This window comes from Triticum urartu, chromosome 1A (assembly GCF_056163025.1).
Source record: "Triticum urartu cultivar PI428250 chromosome 1A, HENAU_Tu73, whole genome shotgun sequence".
In the NCBI taxonomy this organism is placed as follows: domain Eukaryota; kingdom Viridiplantae; phylum Streptophyta; class Magnoliopsida; order Poales; family Poaceae; genus Triticum; species Triticum urartu.
This window is the reverse complement of record NC_141873.1, coordinates 222,216,981-222,230,760: the sequence shown is the minus strand read 5'-3', so window position 1 is coordinate 222,230,760 and position 13,780 is coordinate 222,216,981.

Sequence of the window (13,780 nt, the reverse complement as noted above, 5' to 3'; positions counted from 1 at the left end):
TTCCATCCTCAACATCTCGGTGTTTATCGTCGTGTGCGAGGCCTTCCTCTGCATCAGGCCCCATTTCGGCATGTGGCTGAAGACCTTCAATGTCAAACCGAAGGTGGTGGTTAGCCAACAAGTAGAGTGAGGAGGCGCCATGGTGGGCAAAATGCCTAACGTCACCTGGCTCGAAGGCTCCTATGTGGAGACCATAAAGGGGTGGCAATCAGGGTGGTTCTACATCACCGAGCCACGCGACACCAACTGGGTGGCGGCCCCCAAATTTTGATCCGGAATCCCCACGCGACTCACTTCCTGGAAAGACAAGGGCCTGTCCTGGGGTTCTTCGGTAGAGATGACCGGACTCCAGACCTGCATCAGGAACATGATGAGCAAGAAAATCAAGCTCATCAACATGGTCCAGGTCATGCTCTTTCGCCGGATTCTCCCGTGTCAACGACAGGAATTCAATTTGTGGGAGTTCAACCCGGCCAAGCACTAGACGCTGCAAGAGCTCTACGACATGACGCAGAAGGACGTCTGGAGGGTGCTGTTCAAGGGCGCCGAGGTACCTCCTTCCCTCACCGAGGACTGCGGACTCAGCGCAAAGCGCCATGCCAATCCAGTAAGTTTTTATATCTCACAGGGTATTTATTTGCCCCAGTTAAATCATGTGTGGGATCTAAGCTTCCATGTCATTAACAGTACTGGATAAAGATAGCGGAGCAGCTCGATTGCCCAGCCCCCCTGCCTGAAGATCCTGCAGATGCTCTCCTAACAGAGATGCTGGCTCCAGCACCTTACAAGGTGCCGGGGAAGAAGACCAAGAAGAAGGCCACGAGGACCCGAAAGGGTCTCCGGCGCAAGGTTGTATCAGACTCATCGTACGATGACTCCGACGCGCACTCCTCCCACGAAAACGAGGAGGAGGAGGAGGAAAGTTCCCCCCCCCAGCCGGGGGAGACAAGAAAAGGAAGGCCAACCCAACCGAGGAGGACGATGGGTCCAAGAAGGGAAGGACCCTCCCTCCGGACTGCTCCACGACGGCCGCCTACAGCGGCGACGAGTGGCTACCCAGGGTCAAGCCCCTGGCGAAGTCGTAAGTATTCGGACACCATAGTAATTCATGGTATGTTTTATTGCACTGCTTTTCCTCATGCTGAACATGATTATGCAGTCCGTCCCGAGCTCATCTCGACGTATCTTCGTCGAGCGGTTCACTGGACTCGTCGGATATGAACAACAGTTCTCTTCCGACCGCCTCCACCCCTCACCCTACAGACAACATCAAGGTGTTGTCTCGAAAGGCACCTAGCCGAGGGGAGGTGGTCCTGGGGGCGCCTCGAGGCGACCTCCCGGACCCTGGGCGCCAAGGGAGCAAAACTCCCACGGGCTCCGAGTTCTGCCCCTAGCCGAACACTGCGCCGGAACCTTCGATGGTTCCGGACTTTGGCAGGCGATCCCCCGTTAAAGGGGGCCAGCCGCCCGTGCCAGTGTCCTTTGTCCACCTAGAGGCATCGGACAACTTGCTAGAAGCGCTTCGTGGCGCTTCCATCGATGAAGAGCACCGCACTATCATGAGTGCGGTGATTGAGAAAGTTCAGTCCGACAAAAACGGACTGACCGAAGCTTGCGCCAGCCTCCTAACAGTCTTTGAGGTAAGAAATCAAAATATAAGAAAATATTACCGCATAGATAGTAGCCCCTGATGCTCTGTTCGGCGTTCGAGAAGAAAGGCCGAATAGAGGATCAAATGATGACTCAGGAGTCTAATCAGAATATGTCTATGTGTATGTGCAGGCTTCACTGCTGGCTGCTGCCGCACGTACTGCGGAGGTCTCTGCACTAAAGCAGGACCTGGAGCGGTCCAAGAACGAGCTCGGCCTTACCAAGAGGCAGCTCGAGGAGAGCAAAGGTAAGCAATACCTTGTCTATATGTTTAAAAAGAAGTTCGGGTGTAAAGTAATAGGATCAACATGAATTTGCCAGGGGCCACGACCGAGGTGGCGACCCTAAAGAAGGCGCTATCCGAGGCTGAAGATAAAGTGGCCAAGGAGCGCCTTGAGCGGGAAAAGCAAGAAGCCCGGGTAGGCGAGGTGCAGCAAGAGCTCGAGGCTCTCGCCAAAAAACACGAGTCCTTGGAGCTTGACTCTAAGACGCGAGTGTCCGAGCTTGCGAAGGCGCTCGAAAGCCCACGGAGAGCCAAGGCTGAAGCCCACAAGGCCCTCCAGGAGATGGATGCAGTGAAGAAGATAGCAGCGGGTAAGGCATTCATTATGCAAAGCAAGCATGTGAAGGAAACTTTCCTTTTACTTACCCGAGTTCGGAGCTCTCCAGGAGCGTTCGCAGATCTTCCCCGCGGTGTGCTGGATACCGCGGAGTTTTACCAAGCTGAGGAGGGGAGCTCTACGGAAAAGTTGTTCTGGTCTTACTGGGACCGAACACCCAATGCCCTTGAGTGACCAGCTGAAGCAATTGGTCGAGCTTCACAAGGCGGCCGAACAGGCCATGAAGGGTCTTATAGTCCAGATATGGCCTGGCGAGCCCCTGCCCGGCAGCTACTTCGGTCTGGTGAGGCGGCTTGTGGATGCCTGCCCACGGCTTGAAGTCATAAAGCGGTTCGTCTGCATCGAGGGTGCGCGCCGGGCTTTTGCCCGGCGAAGGTGCACTGAGCGAAGCTGGACGCCGTGAAGCTGGTGAAGGAGGGGCCGCCGGAGGGCAAGGAGCATCGCTGCCCCGAGATGTATTATGAGAGTGTCCTGAAGGGTTCCCGCCTTGTGGCGGATGAATGTGCCAGAGATGTAATTTCTGAATGAACATGCTCATGTGATCCTGTAATGTGAAACAAGTTCATTTGCGCTATGCAATGCTTTTTTAATTTAAAATATTACCTTCTGTGTGGCCGTTTATAAGATCTGAGAGTTGGCCAGTCGTCGGCTTCTGCCCCCATGTAATTAGTACTAGGGTGTTCAGGATAAACCTGAGCACTCTTTATCCCAATTTTGGGTCCTTCGAGGGAGGTGTTCAGCACAACGAACCAGGCAATCAGACTATAAGGCTTTATCACTCTCACTTAGCCATAGAAGTCTACAATTTTAAATTTTGGCGAAGCCCCTAGTATTCGGAAGGCCGAATTAGGGGCGCTATACATGCCTAAGTCGGGCAAGGCCGACTCCTCGCCCGAAGCAGAAAAAGTCTTTAAGGACTTGAGACCTCTCGAACAGCGACCAGCTCTCGCCCTATCATGACAGTCAGTTTTCGGCTTTCTCTACTGAGGTGCTCGTCTGGAAGAACCGGGACACAATCACAGTAGTTCTCCCAGCGCTACCTTAGCCGATATAGCGGAACATAAGGTACCAAAGCATGGGAGCCGGGTAAACCCAACTATTGACCCAAGACATGATTTGGAGCTGATGCATATAATGCTATAAGTTCGGGGTGCCACACTGTCGAAAGTGTTCGAACTTCTCACACCGTATTATGGGGTAAACGAAAGCCCCTGGCGTACTGACCGTACCAGAATGTACGGGTGCAAGTTGTCGTAAATGAACATATAAGAAAAAAAGGATGAATAATGCAATAATAGACTAATGCTATGCATTGTTATTTTAAATAATACGTCGAAGCGTACTGATACAAGTAGTGCAATAAGCAGAAAATAGGACTATTTGACATGTCCTATCCAAGGGCAAGCTGTGTACGAATAGTATAAAGCGGGTATATCGATTATTATTAGAGACCACCTGGGGGTTCCCGTGTACATCTTAGCTTCTTGCCTCCTTGGTTGTTCATTCCCGTAATGTGTCCGGCAATCGTACTGCCGGAAAGGGCTTCTAGAGAGTTAGGTCCTGAAAGAGAAAAATGATAAAGGTATACAACCCCTAGGGCGGTTAAGCCGCATTGCGAGACGTGCCCTGATTGTGCCCCCGCCTATGTCCATGGTATTTTGAGTGCGTAGTTATGTATGCGTGGCATGGATTTCGTCGCTTGACTGGGACGGGGGCCGAATTGCTAGGCGAGCTCTGAACGTGCCAGGCGATCCTGTTGAAGTTTACTCCGGACTCGCTTGACGGTGTCCGGGGGCTGTATCGCCGGATTGGTGGTTTGCCTAAAAAGGCTGCTTTGTGCTTCTGCTATGAGGGCCTCCGTGTGCTCTTCCGTGCGGAGCGAGCGTTATGTGTTTCCATTAACTGTTATGACCCCCCTAGGTCCTGGCATCTTGAGCTTGAGGTATTCGTAATGTGGTATCACATTGAACTTTGCAAATGCGGTTCACCCGAGCAGTGCGTGATAGCCACTTCGGAACGGAACGATATCGAAGATTAACTCCTCGCTTCGGAAGTTGTCCAGGGATCCGAAGACCACTTCTAGTGTGATTGAGCCCATGCAATGGGCCTCTACACCTGGGATGACGCCCTTAAAGGTGGTTTTGGTGGGTTTGATCCTCGAGGGATCTATACCCATTTTGCGCATTATATCATGATAGAGCAGGTTCAGGCTGCTGCCGCCATCCATAAGGACTCGAGTGAGGTGGAATTCGTTGATGATTGGGTCTAGGACCAATGCGGCGGATCCGTCATGACGGATACTAGTGGGGTGGTCCCTGCGATCAAAGGTGATCGGACAAGCGGACCATGGGTTGAACTTTGGGGCGACGGGCTCTATCGCATAGATGTCCCTTAGTGCATGCTTCCGTTCCCTCTTGGGAATGTGGGTTGCGTATATCATGTTCACCGTCTTCACTTGTGGGGGGAACCTCTTCTGTCCTCCCATGTTCGGCGGCCGGGGCTCTTCCTCGTCATTACTATGCAGCCCCTTGTCCTTGTTTTCGGGATTTAACTTGCCGACCTGCTTGAACACCCAGCATTCTCTGTTGGTGTGATTGGTTGGCTTATCGGGGGTGTCGTGGATTTGACACGAGCGATCCAGTATGCGATCCAAACTGGACGGGCCCGGAGTACTTCTTTTGAATGGCTTTTTCCGCTGACCGGATCTAGAGCCTTTGAATCCGGCATTGACTGCCGCATCATCGGTGTTATCACCGTTGTTGCGGCGCTTTTGTCTGTTACGGCGTGGTCTGCCGTTGGCATCTTTGGTATCCGGAGTACCCGGATTCCTTGATGTGTTGTTGCTGCGAGCCAACCAGCTATCCTCGCTCGCGCAAAAGCGGGTTATGAGCGTCGTGAGGGCTGCCATAGACTTCGGCTTCTCCTGGCCGAGGTGCCGGGCAAGCCACTCGTCACGGATGTTATGCTTGAATGCTGCTAAGGCCTATGCATACGGACAGTCGACAATTTGGTTTTTCTTAGTTAGGAACCGTGTCCAGAATTGTCTGGCCGATTCCCCTGGCTGCTGAGTTATATGGCTCAAGTCATCAGCATCCGGTGGCCGCACATAAGTGCACTGGAAGTTGTCTAGGAATGCGTCTTCCAAATCCTCCCAACTGCCGACGGAGTATGCTAGCAAGCTATTCAGCCAATGCCGAGCTGGTCCTTTGAATTTTAGTGGGAGGTACTTGATGGCATGTAGATCATCACCGCGAGCCATGTGGATGTGAAGGAGGAAATCCTCAATCCATACAGCGGGATCTGTTGTACCATCATACAGTTCAATATTTACGGGTTTAAAACCCTCCGGGAGTTCGTGATCCATGACTTCATCAGTGAAGCATAGGGGGTGTGCGGCGCCTCTGTGCCGGGCTATATCCCGACGCAGTTCATATGAGTCTTGTCTGCTGTATTCGGCCCGGCCGGATTTACTTTTAGTGTATCCGGCGCGACGGTCATCGTCCCGCATTGGCGCGCGCCCCCGTGACCCATATATTGACCTTGCATGTTTTGCCCTGCTGTCCAATACGTCTCGCAGGTCTCGTGTGTTGCCCCGGGCCTTGGTATTTTTGATTGAGTGGCGGCGGGGTGCAGGCTGAAATGCCTCTCTGGCTCGGCCACGCGGTGGCCGGTCAGCCGCATCGTACACTGGTGATGGAGGTTTCAATGATTCCTCCTCGAGGTGAGGTAGCAACCTGCGCTTTGGGTAATTCTTGGAGGGGCGCTCGAGCTCGTATTCCTCGGTCGCAAGGACTTCGGTCCATCTATCTGCTAGCAAGTCTTGATCAGCTTGAAGCTGTTGTTGCTTTTTCTTCAGTGATGAGGACATCAATACCATTGTTACACACACAGCCCCTACTGTTACATATACTGGACCAATTACTAGAGCTCACGCATGCCAATTAAATTACCAGGTACTTTCGTTTCTTGGTAATGATTCTAATGTTCATGAGATTATGATGCTGCCTAAATTGGATACATTTGTTTTGCTTACAAATGAAGGGCCTAGCTTGGAGAAGGATGAACATTGGAGCAAGAACACGCATGGAGTTGATGGCATGCGCAAGGGGATCAAGAACGGAGTTACAAGTGATGATTTCAGGACTTTGAAGCCGCCATAAGGAGTGCATGAAGCCTTGGACGAAATATACAAGATGCCACTTCATAATATTCGTCCATAGGCTATTCTAGGTCCTGCGTCACCTTATTAATGGGCCAGGCCCATGTAATTTCGAAATACTTAAGTATAGGCTATTTCTAGAGTCCGTATGTGTGGGGAAACAAGAGTTAGGGTTGGTTTCGGACCCCACCCTCAAGGGCCACGAAATTCCCCCCTCTTCCTCCATATATACAGCCCTTAGGGCATCGTTTAGACTTTGGGTTTTGTTTAGATTAAAAGTTTGCCATAGCTGCAACTTCTCGTACTTCGTTTGTGTCCAACGACCAAACCAAGACGTCACAGAACCCCACCTTGATCAATAAAGCTTTCATCTTATATTCGCAATATCCCGATTGCAATCTCAGTTTCTTGCTTGTTCTTCGTTTGTTCGCAGGAAACAGACCCTCGTGGTCAGGTTGATCGTGCTCCGGCGTGGTCAATAACCCTCGGAAGTTGGTTTAGCGATTGCTAAGGCGCGACGTCTCGCACGTTCGTAGTCGGATCGTCAAGGTCGACTTCCACAGAAAACGATAGCCACCATCTCATCAAAACATCGGGACACCTTAGCCTCTATCATTCAGGCTATTTGTTGTGGCCATAAGCCGGCGCTTGAAGCGCTCCTGCTCGACGGGATCCTCAGGCACGATAAATTCTTCATCGCCGAGGCTCACCTCGTCTTCGGGGAGAGGCATGTAATTGTCTTCCTCCGATTTTTCGTCAGCTGTCTGCTCTGGAGGGCTAGCTTCTTCACCCTCCCGCTCTACATCATGCTGGAGGGGATTGTGGTTGTCTTCAGAACTATCCGGAGTGTTATTGTCTCTTGTGCCGGTATCACTACTTTTGTTGTGGCGGGATTTAGAGCGGTGCCGCTGACATCGGCGCTTGGGTTGCTTCTTGGAGGGGTCATCCTCCGCTGTCTCATCGCCATTGCCTTCTTTGGGGGTGTCCACCATGTATATATCATATGATGAGGTGGCAGTCCAGCGCCCTATGGGCGGTGGTTCCTGTTCGTCTCCCGCATCATCGTCCATATCGTCGATGTCTTCGGAGTCGAAGTCGAGCATGCCGGTTAAATCATCGATAGTGGCTACTAAGTGGGTGGTGGGTGGGCAGCGAATTTCTTCGTCGTCCGCATCCCATTCTAGCCAGACATAGTTCGGCCAAGGTTCTCCTGACAAGGAGAGAGACCTTAATGAATTTAGCAAATCGCCGAAAGGCGAGTGCTGAAAGATATCCACGGAGGTGAACTCCATGATCGGCGCCCAGTCGGATTCGATAGGCGCGGATGCAGGCGGCTCAGAGTCCGTGGCTGGAGACAAATCCAGTGGTTCGGCGACAAGGCTCCCGTAAGGGGTGAAGTTAGTATCCGGCTCCATCGCCACTGAGAGTGCGGCTTTTGTGGCGGGGTCTATCCGTCCGTCCTCGGATGGCGCAGTTTGCTCCAGATTGAAGGCCGGAGTAGTTGTAGGTGTGATCTCCCAAACACTATCCGATGGCAGAGCTAAATCATGCTCGTCCTGATCCTGCGGCGCACCTGACATGGGCTCGAATCCGTCGACAATCAAGTCTCTGCGGATGTTAGCAGTGTAGTTTAGGTTTCCAAACCTGACCTGATGGCCAGGGGCGTAGATCTCGATCTGCTCCAGATGGCCAAGCGAATTGGCCCGCAGTGTGAAGCCGCCGAATACGAAGATCTGTCCGGGGAGGAAAACCTCACCCTGGACCGCATCGTTACCGATGATCGGAGGGGCCATCGAGCCTTACAGTGACGGCAAAGTTCAACTCTCAATGAAAGCACCAATGTCGGTGTCAAAACCGGCGGATCTCGGGTAGGGGGTCCCGAACTGTGCATCTAAGGCGGATGGTAACATGAGGCAGGGGACACGATGTTTACCCAGGTTCGGGCCCTCTTGATGGAGGTAATACCCTACGTCCTGCTTGATTGTTCTTGATGATATGAGTATTACAAGAGTTGATCTACCACGAGATCGTAGAGGCTAAACCCTAGAAGCTAGCCTATGGTATGATTGTATGTTGTCCTACGGACTAAACCCTCCGGTTTATATAGACACAGGAGGGGGCTAGGGTTACACAGAGTCGGTTACAAGGGAGGAGATCTACATATCTGTATTGCCAAGCTTGCCTTCCACGCCAAGGAGAGTCCCATCCGGACACGGGACGAAGTCTTCAATCTTGTATCTTCATAGTCCAACAGTTCGGCCAAAGGATATAGTCCGGCTATCCGGAGACCCCCTAATCCAGGACTCCCTTAGCACCCCAAGGTAAAATTCAAGGACAACCAAAAGCCTAAGCTTGGGGATGCCCCGGAAGGCATCCCCTCTTTCGTCTTCGTCTATCGGTAACTTTACTTGAGGCTATATTTTTATTCACCACATGATATGTGTTTTGCTTGGAGTGTCTTGTATGATTTGAGTCTTTGCTTTTTAGTTTACCACAATCATCCTTGCTATACACACCTTTTGGAGAGACACACATGAATCGGAATTTATTAGAATACTCTATGTGCTTCACTTATATCTTTTGAGCTAGATAATTTTGCTCTAGTGCTTCACTTATATCTTTAAGAGCACGGTGGTGGTTTTATTTTATAGAAATTATTGATCTCTCATGCCTCACTTATATCCTTTTGAGAGTCTTTTAGAATAGCATGGTAATTTGCTTTGGCTATAAAATTAGTCCTAATATGATAGGCATCCAAGATGGGTATAATAAAAACTATCATAAAAAGTGCATTGAATACTATGAGAAGTTTGATACTTGATGATTGTTTTGAGATATGAAGATGGTGATATTAGAGTCATGCTAGTTGAGTAGTTGTGAATTTGAGAAATACTCGTTCTAAAGTTAGTGATTCCCGTAGCATGCACGTATGGTGAACCGTTATGTGAAGAAGTCGGAGCATGATTTATTTATTTATTGTCTTTCTTATGAGTGGCGGTCGGGGACGAGCGATGGTCTTTTCCTACCAATCTATCCCCCTAGGAGCATGCACGTAGTACTTTGTTTTGATAACTAATAGATTTTTGCAATAAGTATGTGAGTTCTTTATGACTAATGTTGAGTCCATGGATTATACGCACTCTCACCCTTCCACCATTGCTAGCCTCTCTAGTACCGCGCAACTTTCGCCGGTACCATAAACCCACCATATACCTTCCTCAAAACAGCCACCATACCTACCTATTATGGCATTTCCATAGCCATTCCGAGATATATTGCCATGCAACTTACCACCGTTCTGTTTGTTATGACACGCTTCATCATTGTCATATTGCTTGGCATGATCATGTAGTTGACATCGTATTTGTGGCAAAGCCACCTTTATAATTCTTTCATACATGTCACTCATGAGTCATTGCACATCCTGGTACACCGCCGGAGGCATTCACATAGAGTCATATTTTGTTCTAAGTACCGAGTTGTAAGTAAATAAAAGTGTGATGATCATCATTATTAGAGCATTGTCCCATGTGAGGAAAGGATGATGGAGATTATGATTCCCCCACAAGTCGGGATGAGACTCTGGACGAAAAAAGGGAGAGAAAGAAAAAATAAGAGAAAAAGAGAGAAGGGACAATGTTACTATCCTTTTACCACACTTGTGCTTCAAAGTAGCACCATGATCTTCATGATAGAGAGTCTCCTACGTTGTCACTTCCATATACTAGTGGGAATTTTACATTATAGAACTTGGCTTGTATATTCCAATGATGGGCTTCCTAAAAATGCCCTAGGTCTTCGTGAGCAAGCAAGTTGGATGCACACCCACTTAGTTCTTTTGTTGAGCTTTCATACACTTATACCTCTAGTGCATCCGTTGCATGGCAATCCCTACCCACTCACATTGATATCTATTGATGGGCATCTCTATAGCCCGTTGATACGCCTAGTTGATGTGAGACTATCTTCTCCTTTTTGTCTTCTCCACAACCACCATTCTATTCCACCTATAGTGCTATGTCCATGGCTCACGCTCATGTATTGTGTGAAGATTGAAAAAGTTTGAGAACATCAAAGTATGAAATAATTGCTTGGCTTGTCATCGGGGTTGTGCATGATCTAAATATTTTGTGTGGTGAAGATGGAGCATAGCCAGACTATATGATTTTGTAGGGATTATGCTAGGTAGCATTCCACATCAAAAAAATTGTTTTAATCATTTACCTACTCTAGGACGAGCAGGAATTAAGCTTGGGGATGCTTGATACATCTCCAACGTATCTATAACTTTTGATTGTTCCATGCTATTATATTATCTGTTTTGGATGTTTAATGGGATTTAATATACCTTTTAATATTATTTTTGGACTAACCTACAAACCAAAGGCCCAGTGCAAAATGATGTTTTTTGCCTATTTCGGTGTTTCGCAGAAAAGGAATATCAAACAGAATCCAAACGGAATGAAACCTTTGGGAGAGTTATTTTTGGAACAAATGTGATCCAGGAGACTTGGAGTGGACGTCAAGAAAGAAGCGAGAAGGCCATGAGGCAGGCGGGCATGCCTAGGGGAGTAGGCGCGCCCCCCACCCTCGTGGGCCCCTTGCAGCTCCACCGACGTACTTCTTCCTCCTATATATACCCATATACCCCGAAAACATCCAGGAGCACCACGAAACCCTATTTCCACCACCGCAACCTTCTGTACCCGTGAGATCCCATCTTGGGGCCTTTTCCGGCGCTCTGCCGGAGGGGGAATCGATCACGGAGTGCTTCTACGTCAACACCATAGCCTCTCCGATGATGTGTGAGTAGTTTACCATAGACCTTCGGGTCCATAGTTATTAGCTAGATGGCTTCTTCTCTCTCTTTGGATCGCAATACAAAGTTCTCCTTGATTCTCTTGAAGATCTATTTGATGTAATTCTTTTTGCGGTGTGTTTGTCGAGATCCGATGAATTGTGGGTTTATGATCAAGATTATCTATGAACAATATTTGATTCTTCTCTGAAATCTTTTATGCATAATTTAAATATCTTTGCAAGTCTCTTCGAATTATAAGTTTGGTTTGGCCTACTAGATTGATCTTTCTTGCAATGGGAGAAGTGCTTAGCTTTGGGTTCAATCTTGTGGTGTCCTTTCCCAGTGACAGCAGGGGCAGCAAGGCACGTATTGTATTGTTGCCATCGAGGATAAAAAGATGGGGTTTATATCATATTGCTTGAGTTTATCCCTCTACATCATGGCATCTTGCCTAATGCGTTACTCTGTTCTTATGAACTTAATACTCTAGATGCATGCTGGATAGCGGTCGATGTGTGGAGTAATAGTAGTAAATGCATAATCGTTTCGGTCTACTTGTCGCGGACGTGATGCCTATATACATGATCATGCCTAGATATTCTCATAACTATGCGCTTTTCTATCAATTGCTCGACAGTAATTTGTTCACCCACCGTAGAATTTGCTATCTTGAGAGAAGCCACTAGTGAAACCTATGGCCCCCGGGTCTATTTTCCATCATATTATTTTCCTATCAATTTTCTATTTCTATTTTGCAATCTTTATTTTCCAATCTATACAACAAAAGAACCAAAAATATTTATCTCATTATTTTTATCAGATCTCACTTTCTTAAGTGACCATGAAGGTAAGTGGGGAACACATATTCCCATGGAACACATATTCATTCCACATAACATGGAACCGGAGAAATTTCAAATAACACTATGTTACCTCAACGAGGATATGCACATCCCCAATAATAAGAATATCATATTTATTCTTGACAGTAGGAAGAGGAAATTCAAAACCTCCAAATATAATCGATGGAATTTTTCCAATAGAGTTGATACTATGTAGCGACCCGACCTCAGACGGTCAAGCCTCTGTGTATCTGTGCCATCCCTGCATCGGTATGCTGGCACACACAGTACATCAATGTATATATCAAAGTGCAATCACATGTATAAATAACGTAAAACTAATATATACCTCATAAGTCTCAGCGGAAACAAACAATCGGGTGTAGAGTCCCATCAACGCCATCGGCAGGTTGAGCGTAGACCGTAACCCTGTACCATACTCTTACTCGTCGGAAGGAACATATCTGCAACATGAGACGTTGCAGCCGTGTAGGTTAGTACATTGAATGTACCGGCAAGATCACCATAAGAGAAAACAGATGATAAACTATACTATATGCAGTATGGCTTTGTGGCTCTGTATCTGAGTTTTGTTTGCGTAAAAGATGGTTTTATTGTCCGTACATCAAAGGAATTATCCGGAGTCTGTACTACGGAGTTTTCTATCATGACATGGTTCCGCCAACCGATGTCTCATAGCCCAAATCATCATAAGTTGCCCACAATTAATTTAGCAGTCCGGTGTTGAGAGTTCCGAGATAGATCCAACTCCAGAGGCTCAAGTTGTCCGTAACTGGGGACACGGCTAATCGATTAGGTTTTTAACCCTCTGCAGAGGTTTGTACACTTTACCCGCAAGATTCGATCCCTCTCTTTTCATTCTCGCATTTCAGGGTGTTTGAGAACAAGATGACCGAATCATGGTCTTCCGAAGAGTTCCTCTGACCACTGTCCGGTGCTCATCCAATCCTACCGTAGTTCTACATCTGCTAGCACCGTCCCAGCCAGAGTCACAACTAAGGTCAACCAAGCCAGAGCCCATAGTGACTTGCGGTTGCACAGGTAAGCTTCCGGGCATGAAGTATTCTTCCATCTCTTTGAGTCTGGGTGAAGCTTTCCGCAAGATGTCATGGCGCTTCTCCATGCATCCCGGCCAACCACTGGTTTCTCCAGGGTGCCCGTCAACCGTCCTTCACCCAGTAGTGTGTATTAAATTCTTGTCTTGAGTCTCGAAATCTTGAGGAGTCTTGAAGATGCAGTCCTTGCAGATGCCATCATGAAGTTGTCGTCTTTGACGTAAAGTCCTTCATTCGCACACCACTCCCGAGCACTCATACCAAACCCCGTCTACTACAGCGTAGCATTAAAACTATATACGTCCCGGGCTTGGTAACAGGGAGGTGGGTTCCTACCTCATGCATTCTACTCAACTACAAGAATCAATATCACTTGATAGAGGCTAAGGTGTCCCGATGTTTCGATGAGATGGTGGCTATCGTTTTCTGTGGGAGTCGACCTTGACGATCCGACTACAAACGTGCGAGACGTCACGCCTTAGCAATAGCTAAACCGACTTCCGAGGGTTATTGACCACGCCGGAGCACGATCAACCTGACCACGAGGGTCTGTTTCCTGCGAACAAACGAAGAACAAGCAAGAAACTGAGATTGCAATCGGGATATTGCGAATATAAGATGAAAGCTTTATT